The sequence below is a fragment of the Lissotriton helveticus genome, chromosome 2_1 (assembly GCF_964261635.1).
Source record: "Lissotriton helveticus chromosome 2_1, aLisHel1.1, whole genome shotgun sequence".
Taxonomy (NCBI): Eukaryota; Metazoa; Chordata; class Amphibia; order Caudata; family Salamandridae; genus Lissotriton; species Lissotriton helveticus.
In genome coordinates this window covers 751,437,480-751,453,564 of record NC_136059.1, presented here as the reverse complement: position 1 = coordinate 751,453,564, position 16,085 = coordinate 751,437,480, and positions in this window count along the sequence as shown.

The following is a 16,085-nucleotide window of genomic DNA, read 5'->3' as shown; positions in this document are numbered from 1 at the left end:
TTGGGGGCAAAGTGTGGTTATGCGATGATGCTCAATGCCTAAATTGTTCAGGAACTGTCGGAAGTCCCCACTGGCAAATGGAGTCATGTTGTTTGACATCAGGATTTGGGGAATCCTCACATCGCAAATATGTCATCCAGGGTCCCGATTACCTTTGGCTGCTCCAGTTGAAGAGATCACTATGACTAGTAGGAATCATGCACATTCATCTACTACCACCAGTAGATATTTGCAAGACTCAGGTTGGCCCAAACAAATCAACTGCTGTCTGCTCCTATACTCTATCCAATGTTTCTGGCATCTGCAGGGGTAGTTGTTGTGTGGCTGTTGATAAAACGATGCACAGGTGGCACTTTTGCAGTTTTGTCCCTAACATGAAATCTAACCTGGTGAATCATAGTGTGTTTCGGAGGGCTCTTTTGGTGGCAACTATTCCTCGGATGTCCTGGATGCGCCAGATTAATAGCTTGTTTCAGACGATCTTGTAAATCACAATGCTTGATTCTCTTAGGATGAGTCCCTCTTGTGTAACTGCCAGTGCGTACCTGGCATTGTGGAACGCTCTGATCACCCCAGAGTCACCACTCCACTCTTTGCTGTTCTTCCACTGGTGGCTGCCTATGAGGCATGTGATGAGGGCTAATTTATCTTCTTCAGTGGCAATGACTATTTAAGCAATCAAGAGTAAGGGTATGGGCATTGAAGTTATTCCTTAGCAATGGATGGGTGCCGCTTCATCAGTTGTAATGGCTGCCTGGAGAAGTAGTCAGCTAGATTGTGTTCTTTTCAAGGTTCGTGGATGATGGTATAGTCATAATCCTGTAGGAGCATTCCCCAACATTCCTGGAAGGCATTTTAGCTCTGGGATTTACAAAGATGGTGAGGAGAGTGTAGGAGAGTAGGATCTGCTTACTATGGTTACCCTCACTTTTTGCTCGTGTTTCACTAATTTGTCAACTTTAGTCTGGCTGGGGACCTGCTAAGCAGAACCCCAGTCTAGCTGCTTCCTCTCTAAATTGATTCCATGTACTTTAGGTTCACTCCATATTGGTTATTGGGTTACCCTTGTGAATCCCTTGTATATGGTACCTTAGGTACTCCAGATGCCTACCAGGAGCTGAAGCATGTATTATGCCACCCCTGGGAAGCCTTCCAAAATGGCACCACAGGTCTACTACTGCAGCCTGGGTAAGGTGGTGCTTGCACCCCTTACTAAGATATAGGCTACCTATGTCTAACTTAAATACAGACACATATAAACCCATAAGTCACTCCTATGGCAAGCCTTGACAATCCTGAGGGCAGAGTGCTTGGTTTTGTGTGAGAGGGTGCCCAAGCATGAGCTGAGCCCCTCTGCAGCTTTCGGGATCACTTCCCTATAGCTGTTCTGTGATACAGCGATATCATATACCCTTAAGTGCATTATAACCTCACGGTAAATGCTAACTTTGGAATGGCTGCATCAAAACATGTCGTGTTTGGTGGCGGGGGTAGAATTCCACCGTTCTAGAGGGAGACGACATGTACGCCTTCACTTAACCGGTAATAGTTTAAAAGAGCCCCAGCATCACAAAATGGATGCTGCTGCCACAGACACAAGTCTGACCTCCTGCTGCTGGACAAAACTCCGGCAGGGGAGGCCTGGACAATAGTTTTCCTGTCACAGTGAGGTGTAACCACCTCCCCAGGCAGGCTTTGGTGTATTGGGGCTGGGCGGGTGCATTCAGTGAATGCTTTTCAGACAGTGCTGAGGGCACACTTGGTGTCCCTGTATATATCCCAGTTCAAACCAGTTGCAGGGGAACTCAGCCCCTGCTCTGGCGTGAAACTGGACAAAGGAGTGTAACCACCCCCTCCCCAGGTCCTCCGATAGGTAGGACCTTAGAGTAAGTCCAACCCCTAAACTTAGTGTAAGTATAGGAACCCAGTTCATTTAGATTACCCTGGACGAAACTCTTCAACATATATCCTGGAACTGCGACATTCTATTTTCGACTAGAGTGACTCCCCTGTTCAAACAGGCACCAAAGAAGCATCTTGCCGGTCTGCATTTCCAAGGCTCCCACTGGATCCCAAAGGATTTGTGACACAGGAAATGGACTTCCAGACATCTCCAAATCTGACACTAAATCACAGTAAAGCTGAGACCTGTCGCCATCACGAGAGACGTGGGACTGGAACTCCTGGACACCGGGCACATTTGCTAGTGCACCTACTTCCCAAGATTTTCCAAAGTTGTGCATTGGGCTACTTGTAATCCAAGCCCGGAGTACCAGCTGCACTGAAGATTGTGGGCCTACACTCCACAAGTGTTCCGTGGGCCCTCTTCTAGCATTTCTGCTGGAGGCCCCTTCATGATCCCTTGTCCGTCAACTGGTGAGTCCCCACGAAGGTAACTGTTTTGTTTCTTGCACTCCCCTGAATGATCCAGACGGGCCCTGACTCCCCTCCAAAGGGTGAATCCCTCAGACCTTGCTGGTCTGCCCTGAAGCCAGATTTTCTATTCTGCATGGGTTGCTGTTGCCAAGGCTTGTTGGGTTCAATGCGGATACTGACACCGCAGCACTCGACATCCGACGTGGACCAGCTCTAATACAACTCCTGGTTGTTGTCAACGCCTTCTGATCCTCGAAAATCCCCTGACATCGGTGGGCATCTTCTTGTTGCCTCCCTGGTCACTGGCAAGTGACCCAGACTCTGTCCACTCTGCCTTCACGTTAGTAAGATCTTGTATACACCTTTGGATCCATCTGGACACTTTTCATCTGGTCGCCTGCAGCACTTCTTTGCAGCTCTCCATAGGAAACGACGAAGAAACCTGACACGAATAGAAACCTATGCATACGGCTTCCCTGGGTGAGGTAACACGAGTACTTCGGTGCTCTCATGGGTCTTGACTCTCAAACTGTCCAGTTCTCAAGGGGTTTGCTCCTAGCCCACTCCCAGGTGTCCCTAATCTTTAAATTTCTAACCTCAACTTTCTCCATAGAAGTCAAGGGTGATTCGCGGCTGTTTTTAGACACTGCACTCGTCCCCATGGGTCCCCTGCGTCCCTACCTTGGGTGGTTCCTGGTTGCCCCAGCGGTTCTACAGGCCCTTGACCTTGTCTCTATGACTGTAGTGGTACTTTTACCACTTTTTTAGTATATGGTTTGTGAGGCCCCTAGGGAAAAATATATACTGTGCTAATTTGCTGTGTGCTAAATAAGTTTACTATATATACTTTTGCCTCCAGTCTCATAAAGACACTATAGGGATGTGTTTACATTAAATACATATATTTTATATATATGCCTGGTGTGGTTCTCCTTTCATTTGGTCATTCACAAGATTATAGACTATTAAAACAAGCTGCTTTACATTCCTTCAAGACTTAGCCTGAAGGCTGCTCTCCACAGCTACCACTAGGATAGCTTTCTATATAGGTTGTCTTTAAACCTACAATCACTATGGGTCGTTTGGACTGGTGCAAGGTGCCCACTATAATAGTGGACAGTATATGCCAGGCCAATTTCTCACAGAGAGCCTGCTATTCAGTTGCGATAATGATCCACCTGCCATACAGTAAGACATGAAAATGTTTTCAGGACTACACCATTGCCAGACTCCCCTTCTCATGTTGATAATTGTTTTTCTCAGTGTTAGAGAGGCTTCTGCTAACGTAGGAAACAATTTGATGCTGGGCCTCTAGAGTTCCAGAGTGCTGTGCCAGGATGGCTCTGAGACCCACTGGATTGGCGTCGACAGTCACCTCCATTGACAGTTTGGGGTCAAACTAGGCCATGACTGTGGCCTTTGAAAGGGCTGCCTATATTTGCTGAAAGCTGTTTTTTTATTACAGGATCACTGGAAAACCACCTTCTGTCTTGTGAGGTAACAAAATGGGACATAGTCTAGAATGTACCTGATGCAAGAGCTCACCATGCCCAAAAAGGAATGGAGCATGAAAACGTCTCTAGGTGGGCTTGCTGCTAAGAGGAAGCGACTTTGTCTGGATCAGGCATCATCTCTTCTTCCTAGACCAGGGGCCCAAGGAATTTCTGTCTGGTTTTATGGAAATCACATTTGTCCATGCTGACAGTGAGACTAACCTCACACAGATAGCACCTGGCCTTGTTTAGGCCTACATCATGCGCTTTGCATGTATGCCCAAAGATTAGGATGTTGTCACTGTATTTGAACTAGTTGGGTACTGGTTGAATGACCCAGCAAATGACCTCTTGGAAGATGTCAGCAGCTGATGAGATACCAAAGTTAAGTCTCTTGAAGCAGAACATTTCTACGTGAATTGCCAAGGTCATAATGTAGCTGCAGTGTTCCTCCAGTTTGATATTATGACAGCCCTTGCTAAGGTTGAGCTTGGAGAAAAGATTCACTCCGTTGAGCTGTATGATCATGTCCACATGTGCGCCTCACGTTCTATTGCTTTGCAGGGCTGGCACATATTGAAGCAGATTCGGGCATCTCCTTTTCTGTCCTTCTTAGGGACAACAATGATGGGGGACACCCTAGAAGTGGGATATTTGGACAGTTCAATTATGTCAAGTTTGAGGAGGTTCCTGATCTATTTCTCCACCTCTTTTTGCAGGTGGAACGCAACTCTCCTGTGTCTTGCACCACCGGGCGAACACTCTGATCAGTGTGGAGGTGGACACGGACATCCTTCAGGGTACCAAGGCAACTAAAAAGCACTGGAAATTGATTAGTGACTCCTTGATCTGTCTCAAAGTGGTAATTGGTGGAGATGAGACCCATTTCAGCCACTATGGTGATGCTGAGGAGGCTGGCACATGTATTGGTTAACCCTGGGCGGAGTATGTGGAGTGGCACTCCGCATAGTTCCACGGAGTTAAAAAAAAAATCTGTGGAATTTCGCTCCTCACCAGCCCCACAATTTGTTTGTTAAAAAGGCAAAAAAAGCACATACCTTGTCTTCTATGTCATCTGCAGGCCGTTTACGTCTTGCATGAACTTTGCATGCGCAGTTCAAGCAAGATGTAAGACATAGGGAGAGGAGGACGGCAAGCAAGAGATCCTGGAAACATTGCGGCGAGTAGGAGACCGACCCGCAGACAACATAGAAGACAAGGTAAGTGTGTTTTTCATACTTTTTTCAGCCATGGCGCAGGGTTCTGAGAGGCGTACTCTGCTCTGCTGCGGAGTCTGAGTTGTACCTCAACTTTGCATCCCCAGCAGGGCGCGGATTTGGGAAAACTCTGCAAACTCCGCTGGTGGAGCGGAGTATGCTGCCAGGGGTTCGTTTTGGCACTGTAATTGAGTTTGTGCCATGCGCTATGGCCACATTGAATGAGCCGTGTCTGTATAGCAGATTAGATGTAGCCCTATTATAGACTTTGAAAGGTTAAGCCGACACGTTCAGAACTGAGTTGAGTTCAGTGAAGCGGTCGAACAACATCACATTGATGTACACCCACTGTCTAAAATGAATGGTATGGACTGCCGATTCAATTCCAGATGAACCACTGGACAGGTGAAGGTGGGTTTTGGCAGGTGTATCTGGCTGATAGCCTCATTATCTGAGTGTGCATGCATAAGTCCCAAGCTGGTGGCATTAGGTAGACAGGGGACTCTGTGGAGTGGTTCTTGATAGTGCGGGATGAAGAAGGGGGTACTTCACCCATTGTAGGTCATGGACTCTGTGAACTTCCCTATGCAGTGTATTGGAGTTTTTTTAGTCCACACATAGATATTCCATCAAGTATCAGTCAACTGCACACATTTTTTTAGGCCCGCTAGGTCTTGCCTGCTGATGACATTGACTGAAGTACCACTATTGATGATGAATTTAATGGCACAGCCATTCAAAGCAAAGATGACAGATGAGAGTATAAACACATCTTTTCCCTTCAAACCAATGGTGTTAATCTGTAATAAATCACAAAATACATTGATTCTGTTTTTAGAAGTGACAGACAATCCCTGTTTTTGCACGAACACCTCCTTATTTGGACTTACGCTGTTGGTTTTTGGACTCAGTACACTGAGGCCCTGCTAACTTGTGGGACTGGTTAAAAATAATTGGCATATTTAATATTTAACTCACCTATATATCCCTAGTATATGGTACCTAGTGGGCTGCAGCACCAATTGCGCCACCACTAAAGTGACAATGCAAAACTTATCTTCAGGCCTGGCTCTTCAGCCTGACTATGCAGTTTTAAAACTGCAATATTTGCCCGGCAGAATAAACCTTTTGGAAAGCCCAAACCTTCCTTATTAATATTTACAATTCACCCTAGGGTAGACCTGAAATGCCCACATGGCAGTTTGCAACATATTTAAAAAGTTGGGCATGTGTAATTAAGTTGTACATGTCATGGCAGTGAAAAATCTCCAAAGTCATTTTTTACTATGGAAAGACTTGCTCTCCCATAGAAAACACTGGGTTATATTTAACATCTTATATAACTTGAATTTTGGAATAGCTAAAAGAATTATTCAAGGACTCAAAGTAATAGTAATTTAAAATCCAATCTAATAGTAGAGACAGATTTTAAGTTGCTGTTTTGAGAATGCCCCATTTAGAAAGCTCTTTACCAAGAAGGGTAAACCCAATTATTGTTCCTGGGACCTGGGTGTATATTGGTACATTGAGAAGGGGTCCCAGTACATGTTCATTTAAAACCAAGGAAATAATAGGAATTTTTGTTTTAAGAATCATAAACATAAGCCAAGCATGACAATCATGCAGGTACACTGTTATTTAATCACAATGGACCACACATCAACATTACATTGCTTATTCAAAAAAACACAATAGTGCCCCAAGGGGTGGGGGAGAAGGAAGGGGGGAAAAGGGTCAGTGTAATTGCGTGCAGGGATGGAGGGGTTTTCAGGAACAGAGTAAGGGGCAGGTCAAGTGATATTAGTCAAAAGGCAAGTACAATTAGCTGGCTTCCATATAGAGCCAAAATGAAACCAACAAAAATTTAACAATTTTTAGATCTGCATGCTTAAAAAGCCTTTGTGAGCGTATTTTGTCTGAGGCACGTGCTGGCAGATTCACAGGTTGTCGACGTTTCGACCCGAATACGGTCTAGGTATCAGTAAAGGCCTTAAAGGGGGTCTTCCTCAGGACAGGGGGGATGAGTGGAGGGGGCCAGGTGCCTAGGGTTCGAACAAATGTGTGAAAATGGATTAATACTGGCACCAAAAGAATGCTTTAGAAGGACTATATAACAAACACAAGAAGGGTTTACTGTGACAGTGATTTTCCCTGTGATTTATTCATGGTGCTGTGGGCGCATGAGCGCCACAGTGAGGGGAACGGGTGCGGCAAAGGGATTCCCTGAAACAGACATGGGAAAAGAAAACCGGGCTCAGGGACCTCGGAAACATAAAACACTCAAGGTCAGCCAGGCGCAGGTGGTTGACACAACCACACTTACTAGGGATTGAATGAATTGTGATTCTCCTATTACCATGCCGAGAGAATCTCATTAAAGACACGGAGGCCGGTGTCGGTCAGCCAACTTGCATCGATTCTGGGAAAGAAACAACATAAAGAACAAGACCCAGCGTTAAGAATAAAACCCCTAATGGCTTGCATGAGGAAATGAAATAATGGTGGGATCAACCCCTGCTCGGTGGGCAAGCTAAAATACCTGAGGGTAATTGCTCCGATGAAAAAGTCCGGAAATCCGTTTTCCCCAGAATCGATGCGGGTTGGCTGACCGACAGCGGCGGCCACATAGTGATTATCTCCTACGGAGGGACTTTGATTCATTCAATCCCTAGTAAGTGTGGGCTGATATTTCCAAGTGACTCTGCAATTTATCCACCTTGAAAATTTGCTGGAGTTGGATCCCTTAAAGGATTTGTGCAGGAATATCCAAGTTGTTTCATTAACTAAGCATTTCATCTGTCATGTGAGTTTTTAACAGTGCTTCCGTTGGAGAATTACTTCAGTTTTTTCTCTTCCGCTGTCTCTTGTCTAATGATTTGTAGCAGTTTCTTCTTTTCCATCCTTAGGTTGGTCGTGTACCATGAATAGTGGTTATAGATTTCAGCTCTGTTTTTCTGTTTATCTGCACAGGGAAAGCTGCACAATTCCTCAAGAATTTTATTCCGTTGGTTTACATCACCAAACCTGCAAGCCACAACTTTTATCAAATGGCAGGCCAAGGAATCTTTGATTTAAGTATTCATCCAATATATGAGTTCTTCCTCCACCCTTACAGACCATTTTATGCACCATGCTTTAGTGTCCATAACGTCATTTCCCACCACTTTAGTTTGAGACACTGTGTAATTGTCAATCGCCAGAGCCGTTTTTTGGGTTGATTGGTTACTCTCTCACACATTAAATAATCAATAATTTCTTTTAAACACTTGACACACAAAGCATTACATTTTCCCATTATGAAATTATCATGCTCATCAACTTTAAAGGATTGTCAAATATCTGTGATTTATACAGGAAACAAACTATGAAGCCCTTTTGTTGTCATATCTTAGCCTGTTTTTTTGGTTCTGCGCTGTCTCTGCAAGTGCGCTTTCAGGTAAGTGTGGCCCTGCTTTAGCGGGACCGTGGTTCCCTGGGTGGAGACCCTGCTCTAGTGGGGCCATGGGCGTGGGGATCATCCCCCTTCCTTCCCCGGTTTCCTCTTGCTTGGGGCGGTTAGGCTCTGCTGTAGCGAGCCAGGTATTAATAGTGGCTGCCGCGGGGGATTTGGGCTCTGCCTGCCCAACCGTCTTGTTCCCTGCAGCCGTGATGGCGTCCTGTCTGTTATTGGTGTGCATTGTTTTTTCTGTCCCCTGTTCTGGGTTTATTTCCTTGAACCTGGGGTCAGCCCGCATGGTTCTCTTCCCGCAGGGGAAACTGAGTTCGGCAGTGGAATACTGTGTGGGAGACCTCACGTTGTTTCTGACTGCGAGCTGGATCATGCACCGTGTTTGTGCTGCATGCAGTCACACGCAGGTTGCCGTGAGGGGCCGCATTTGGGCAAGGACCTCGCGGGTTTAGGTCTTCCTTCTGAGCTGGCATCCGGGATGATGGAGGTTCCCGGCACCGTTCCTCCCATCGCGTCCCTCGTTCAGCCCGTGCTCATGATAAGTACAGCACGGGCGGGTGGCGGTGCTCCATTTTTTCCATCAGGTCTTGCTGGGTGGACCAGCCTCAGTTTGTTGGGGGTGCACCTTACCGCATTATTGCCCGGCCTCCTGTGGGATGTGTCTGGGTGTTTCTAGCCTTCCCGCGGGGCGTGTTGCTTCGCGGCTTTGTTGCTGTAAGGGGGTTTGTCTGGGTGGATTTGGCACAGATGGCCATTTGTCCCTTTCCTAGTTTGCGTCCACTTGTGGCTGCGGGGGGTGCTTGCTACTGAGAGAGCGCAAATCAAGAAAAATATAGAAGTGCACCATATTTACAAGCATGTTGTATTAGTTTAGTAAACCTTATATAAGAGTGTCGAATTTATAGAGTGAAAATACATAAGAGTGTTTAATTAAAATAGAGTACTTATATCGAGTGTGAAAAGCTAATGTAGATGTTTGTAGAGATGTTGGAATGATGTTGAAATCCCATGTTATGTGGCGGTGGTAGGGGAAAATGTAATTCTGCTAATGTAGAAATGTGTAGGCCATATGGCAGTTCACATAGAGTACAAGATGCTGTTACACTCTTACACGATGGTGGATTTTGATGTTATTGTAATTAAAAGTATTATTGATCCTAGAACTGAAAAATATGTTTTATAGATGTGTTTTATATAATCATTGTGTGTAATAAGTTAGAATACTGTTTAGAAGAAATTAAATGTTTTACAGAGTGCACAGGCCCGTTCATGTAATTCTAATAGGCCTGAATAGACAAAGTCATTTCTTTTGATCTGCATGTGCTCGTTAGAGAAAGGTCGTGTTAGGCACAAACTGTGGAGCCTGTTCGAATGGTTTACGACTTAGAAGATACGGTGGAGGCCGGAATTTGGGGCCCACAGTACAAGTGTCTGTTTGCAGGTGCGAGGAGGTTTTAATCAAGAGAGTGATGAATAGCCTTTTGTTCAAGAGAGCCAGGCACAGGCCTGGAGGAGTCTTCAGGAATTTCCTGGGGGTACCGTCTTGCCGGAGAGGAGCCTGGGAAGCAAGGTCAACTCTAACGAAGGGTCCAGAGGAGTACCAGCATGGAACATACCAGAACCAACACCACGTGAGGGGCGTCTCTAAGGGGCGTCTCCAAAGGGCGTTTCTATTGTAAATGTGATTTTGTATTAGGGACAGCACCCCTGGGTGGAGTTAAGGCAGATGGTCTGAGGAACCTAAGAGAGCGGATGGGTAGGCAGATAGGGAACTGCGAGACATCGTTTTTGAAACAAAGACTAAGGGAAGTGTGTGATCTTCTTTGGAAGTCACCACTGCTGACACCTTTTTAGGTTAAGATCTTGCTAAGTAGGGATGTCACTTAGTCTAGTGTAGGGACAGCCTAATCTGATTTCTTCCTTTCTGTAAATGACTCATAAGCTACAGCTTGTGTCTATTCTTGCAACTTTGATGATTTTTGAATTGGTTTTGGTAATATTCTTCTGCCGACTAAGAGCATTTAGAAAATTCATGTTTGTATTGATACCCGTATATCTTTTGAACCTTATATTGAGATGTTTGTATCTCCAGTTAAGTTTGGCTTTGTAATAAACTTTTAAACTTTTTAAGCTTAAGTGGTTCTTTGGAGTGGTGTAAGTCATTACCTGATTGACCTAGTAGTGGATTGCCTTTTACTCTATGACAGGTACCAACGGTTCAGTCGACCGGAGTTGGGATCTAGATCTATAACAATAGACCAGAAATCCCGCGTTAACAGTTGGTAGCAGAGTGAGGATGGTTACCTTCTTAAGGAAGGTGATCTAGACTAGGTTAAGTTTACCCCAAGGTCCCTAGAGATCGAGAGGTGGCTCGCCGAAGAGGGTGCTGACGGCGCGAGAGAAAAGCAGCAGAATCGGACGAGAGTGAGTATAACAAGGGTCATGCGTGGACAGATTGCGGTGTTTTGTGTTGTATCTGTATTGTAATGTCATGCGGAGTTGAATGCCTGTAGTGTGAATGAGAGAGGGTTGTGAGCGCGCGCAACCTGGCAGACTGGTAAACTGGTAACCTGGGAAACGGGGGAACCGGTGAACTGGTGAAAATCTTAAGTTCGGGGAAGAGCTTAAGTGGTTCGGGTGTATCGAACATCCAGAGTAGTTGTCGACCAGAGAAAAGGGGGTCATGAGGTACCATTGATCGCCCGCAGGACCGAGATAGGGGGAATGCAAGAGTGAGTGTGTGGGTAACGGACGCAGGTCGAAAGTTACCGTGTGCAAGTAACCTATCAGAGAAGGCGATTGTCTGGACCAACGGAAAGACATTTCGTCAGTTAAGGTGACAATTACAGTTAGACTGTGGACGTACAGTCAAGGAAAGTGATCGCTTGGTCGGAAGTAATCATTTTTCAGAGTATGAATGGGACGCATGCATGACCGGGAGACGAGCGGAGAAAGGAGGGGAACTGCTGCGAAAGGGGGACGAGTGACGTCAGCGAGAGCCGCGCTGAGATAGGCCGGTCGGTGTGAAGCCGCGCTGAGACGAGTGACGTCAGCGAGAGCCGCGCTGAGATAGGCCGGTTGGTGTGAAGCCGCGCTGTGATAGGGCGGTTGGTGTGACATCAGCAAAGAGTCGCGCAGTGATAGGCCAGTTAGCGAAAACCGCGCTGAGATTGGTGGATTGTCATCAGGAAGTAAACGAACGCGGAGAAAATAGAAATTCGTAGATTTTGAACATGAAGTGTTTTAAATGTTTGAGAGGGATTTTTAGGAGAAAAAGAAGAGAATCTTATTACGGGGAAGAGGCACCGCCGGAGGGTACACCAGCTCATTATATGGCAACGAATGTTGGGTTGCATACTATACTGTGGCTTGGGACTTGGAGTAAGATTACAGAGGGGAATGAGGAATTGACTTTTCCAAAATACGGAACGTTTAGATTAGAAGTGTTACATCAGTTGAAAGCAGTTATGTCCTCATTGAGACCTTTGCCTAGACCAACACAGTTTGAGGCGCTTAATGCATGGATTAGGGCGGTGCACGACAGGAGTCAGAACAGACGCCAGGAAAGGGTACGGCGATCAGTGAGGGCAGTGCAAGATGCCAAATGGGATGCGGAAGCCAAGAAGTGGAGGGTACAGGTGATTGAGGTGGATAAGTTGTACCCCATGAGAGAGGTTACAGGTGGAAAGAAACCCATAGAAGAGGATGATGAGAGCGAGTCGGAGGACGGCCTAATAAATAGGTTGTTGATAGATAGACCGCCTCCGGACAATAGGGAGACGGAAGGTACGGAGCTCCCAAGGGAAGATGGGATAGACATAGGAGGGAATAGGCCACTTCCTATAATGGATTGGGTTCCTACCAAAGACGAGGGGACACTTCAACATAGTCCAGTACAGAGTGTAGTCGGAAGGGTTGTGGTGCAGAAGATGCCAGCAACAGAGAGGGTTGAGTCTTATGGATTACCAGATGCTCTTCAAGTACCCGTTACCATAGGCCGTATAATGTCGGTTTATCACCCAGAGAAAGGGAGAGAGGAAGAACAGGTACGGCTAGACAGAGAAAGAGGTGAGATGGAGAGAAGGAATAACACGACAAATGCCTGGAGGAAATTGCCAGGACCAATAACGTGGAGCACCCCATTGGAGTCAGCAGTGGATCCCGAAACAGAGCAGGGGGGTCAGAGAGGACCGATGGACCTGAGGGGACCACGGCCGAAATCCTATAAAGAGTTGAGGGCTGACTTGAGGTAATGGGATGGGTCCACAGGAGTACCGAGCAACAGGTCAAGAGCAGAAGCAGAATGGGGAAGTCGAGGAAATGGAATATTATCTCACTGCGGGGCTAGCGAAAGCAGTCAGGAGTGGGAAGGTAAAAGTCAGGAGAGTAGAGGAGTTACACGTCATACAGACAGAGGAAATGGGCAGGAGCAAAGAGGCAGAAGTACGGAGTGTGGAGAGACATCTCGTCCCATTCAAAGTGAGGGAGACCAAAGGACCCAAGAATACAGAGATAGGTTTAGGTGCACTCACCATGCACCTAATGATAACGTACAGCACTGGAATCGTGGGAACAAGGGGAACAGTGAAGGATCTTGCCATGCGTCGAGTGATCAGAGGTCACAGGCGAATTGTGAAGACATGGGGGATAATGGAATGTCTTACCATGCACCTAGAGAAGCCATACAGAATGAGAAATGTGGGATTATGGGAAATAGAGGAGTGTTTCATCATACACCCAGAGAGGATGGAACTGCATGGGACCTGGAGAGATGGGAGCATGGGAGGACTCCCCATAACTCGCCTGAGCCTAGACGTAGGACTCAGAGCTGTGATGGGAGAGATGTAAATAGACTCTCTAGAGATGGCATACTGAAAGCTGTGATAAAAGCCAAAAGACTCGATGTGACCAGCTTAAGATCTGATCTGAACGATATAATAGATGGTACATTGTCTTTAGAAAGGATCGACATGTACGAACAAGATGAGCTACTGTTTATAGCAAAGGACATCACTCGAAAGGCCAGAGCAACTCATGAGAAACTGTCTGAACTGGCAGACAAGTATATGGTAGATTTGTCCAGAACCAAGGCATTACAGGGTAACCACAGGTTGCATTATTCAGATCAGGACCTAGAAGAGAGGAGGACAACTGGATTAAAAACACACATAAGGGAACTGATCACAGGAATAAGAGCATGGAGGGACCTGGACAAATGGGAAGAGAGGTGGTCCAAAAAGGGAACTGTTAGGCGGAGTGCGAATGTGATGTCTCCAGAGGGAAGACTAATGCAGATGGAGGCATTCCCTTTGCGAGAAATAGTGAATGGGAATTATGTACACGTGCCCTGGAGTAGGGGAGATTTGGCTGCATTTACAAACTCATTTCCGAAGTTAAGGGAGAATCCTGTAGAGTGGTACAAGCAGGTAGAGAGGTTTGTCAAGATTTCAAAGGTATTGTGGATAGATTTGAACACCTTGTTTGATATTGTGGTCCCAGGAGACTCGTGGATAGCATGCAAGGTTAGTGTCGAGTGGCCAACTGCAGAACTAGAAAGGGATACTCGTACTAATGGACCGTCAGAAAGTGTAATGGTAAAATATGAAAGGGTGATGACATGGCTGAAGGAGAAGGTGCCACCACAAGACATAGATTGGGTAAAAATAGACCGAACAAGACAGGAACCAAAGGAGACAGTCCATGAGTATTATGAGCGATTGCTGAAAGCATTCAAACAATACAGTGGACTAGATGGTATAGACCCCAAAGATATAGGACAGTTTGTATCAAAGTTCGTCTTAGGGTTGAGACCTGATATTTGCCTGATGATTCAGCAACATTTAATTTGTTGGCAAAACAAACCATTGGATGAGATTTTGAGATACGCAAGATATTGCAGTGATGAGATAGAGTCCAAAGCAAAGAAATTAAAGGAGAAACTGATGATGGTGCAGATGCAGTCAGCTGGAAAGGGAGGACAGCAGCAACAGGGAACAGGGACAATGGGACGGAAATCAAACAATCAGAATAAGGACAACGAGGAAAATCCGAGACCTAGAATAGACTTTGCTACATTGAAAAAAACGACAAAGTGCCACCAGTGTCACCAGGTGGGACATTGGAGACGCGAGTGTCCCTATAACCCTGAAAACGGAGAACTGGAAGTTCTAGAGGAGGAAGTTCAGGAAGTTCCAGTCCAAAGGGTGACAGTGACAAAGGGTAAGGTGGCCAAAGCGGGGACCTCGGCTCCACGAGCTCAGTTCCCGCAGCCACCGAAGATTACGTCAGGGGGAAAGGTCTATAGACAAATGCCTTTTTTCACAGGTAAAGAAGAGTGTTACTACGTTGATCCATTGACGGGACGACGTGTAAGTAGAGAGGAGGACTGTACCCTCGGGGCAGTTCTAGAAGTGGATCAAAGAGGACCGTTTGTTGAGGCTGAAGTGGCAGGGTATCCTACAACATTCTTGGTGGATACTGGAGCTACTCGATCAACTTTGAGATCGGCAGTGGTTCCAGATCTACCAATGTCGGGGGAAACGATTCAGGTGGTAGGAGTTGCAAATAAGAGAATGAATAGCCCTTTGACGGAACCAGTATCAGTGAAAATAGGAAACTACACGGATGAACATCAGTTTGTAGTGTGTGATTCTAGTCCTGTGTGTCTGTTAGGAAGGGACTTATTGTGCAAACTGAACTGCACAATATACTGCACACCTCAGGGAGTAGAGGTACAGACTACAGACGATGATGCTACCTTCAAAGTTGTAAATTCGAGAACATGCATAGAACTGTATCCTACCCTGACAGTGGAGTAGCTCCCATGGGATTTACGAGATGCAGTGTCATCAGAGGTATGGGATTTTACTGGAGAAGAGATAGGACTGATCAAAGGAGTAGAACCAGTGAAGATTATGGTTAAACCAAATGCTGAATATCCAAGAACGCCCCAATACAAACTGACCCCGGAGACGATTGCAGGAATAAAACCTGTAATCGACTCTATGATAAAACAGGGAATACTGAAGGAAATCGTAGGAAGTCCATGCAACTCCCCGATTATGGGTTTGCAGAAACCTAGTGGGAAATTTAGAATTGTGCAAGATCTTCGAAAGATTAATAACATAGTTGTTTCATGTTGTCCAGTGGTACCGAATCCATCAGTGATATTATTTCAGATACCATTCCAAGCTGAGTGGTTCACAGTGATAGACCTTTGTCAGGCTTTCTTTTCAATTCCATTAGATGAGGAGAGCCAGTACCTTTTTGCTTTTAAGCTGGAAAAACGTGTCCTAACATGGTGTCGTATCCCACAAGGGTATACAGAAAGCCCATCAATTTTCAACCAGCTGTTGAAGAAAAATCTTGAAAGTCTGGTACTGCCGCAGAACTCGGTTCTGGTCCAGTACATAGACGACCTACTTGTTGCGTCAGAAACGGAAGAGGCTTGTAAGACAGATACCATTGCCTTGCTGAACCATTTAGCTGAAAATGGGCATAAGGTATCTCTGAACAAATTGCAGTACTGTCTGACAGAAGTACAGTATTTGG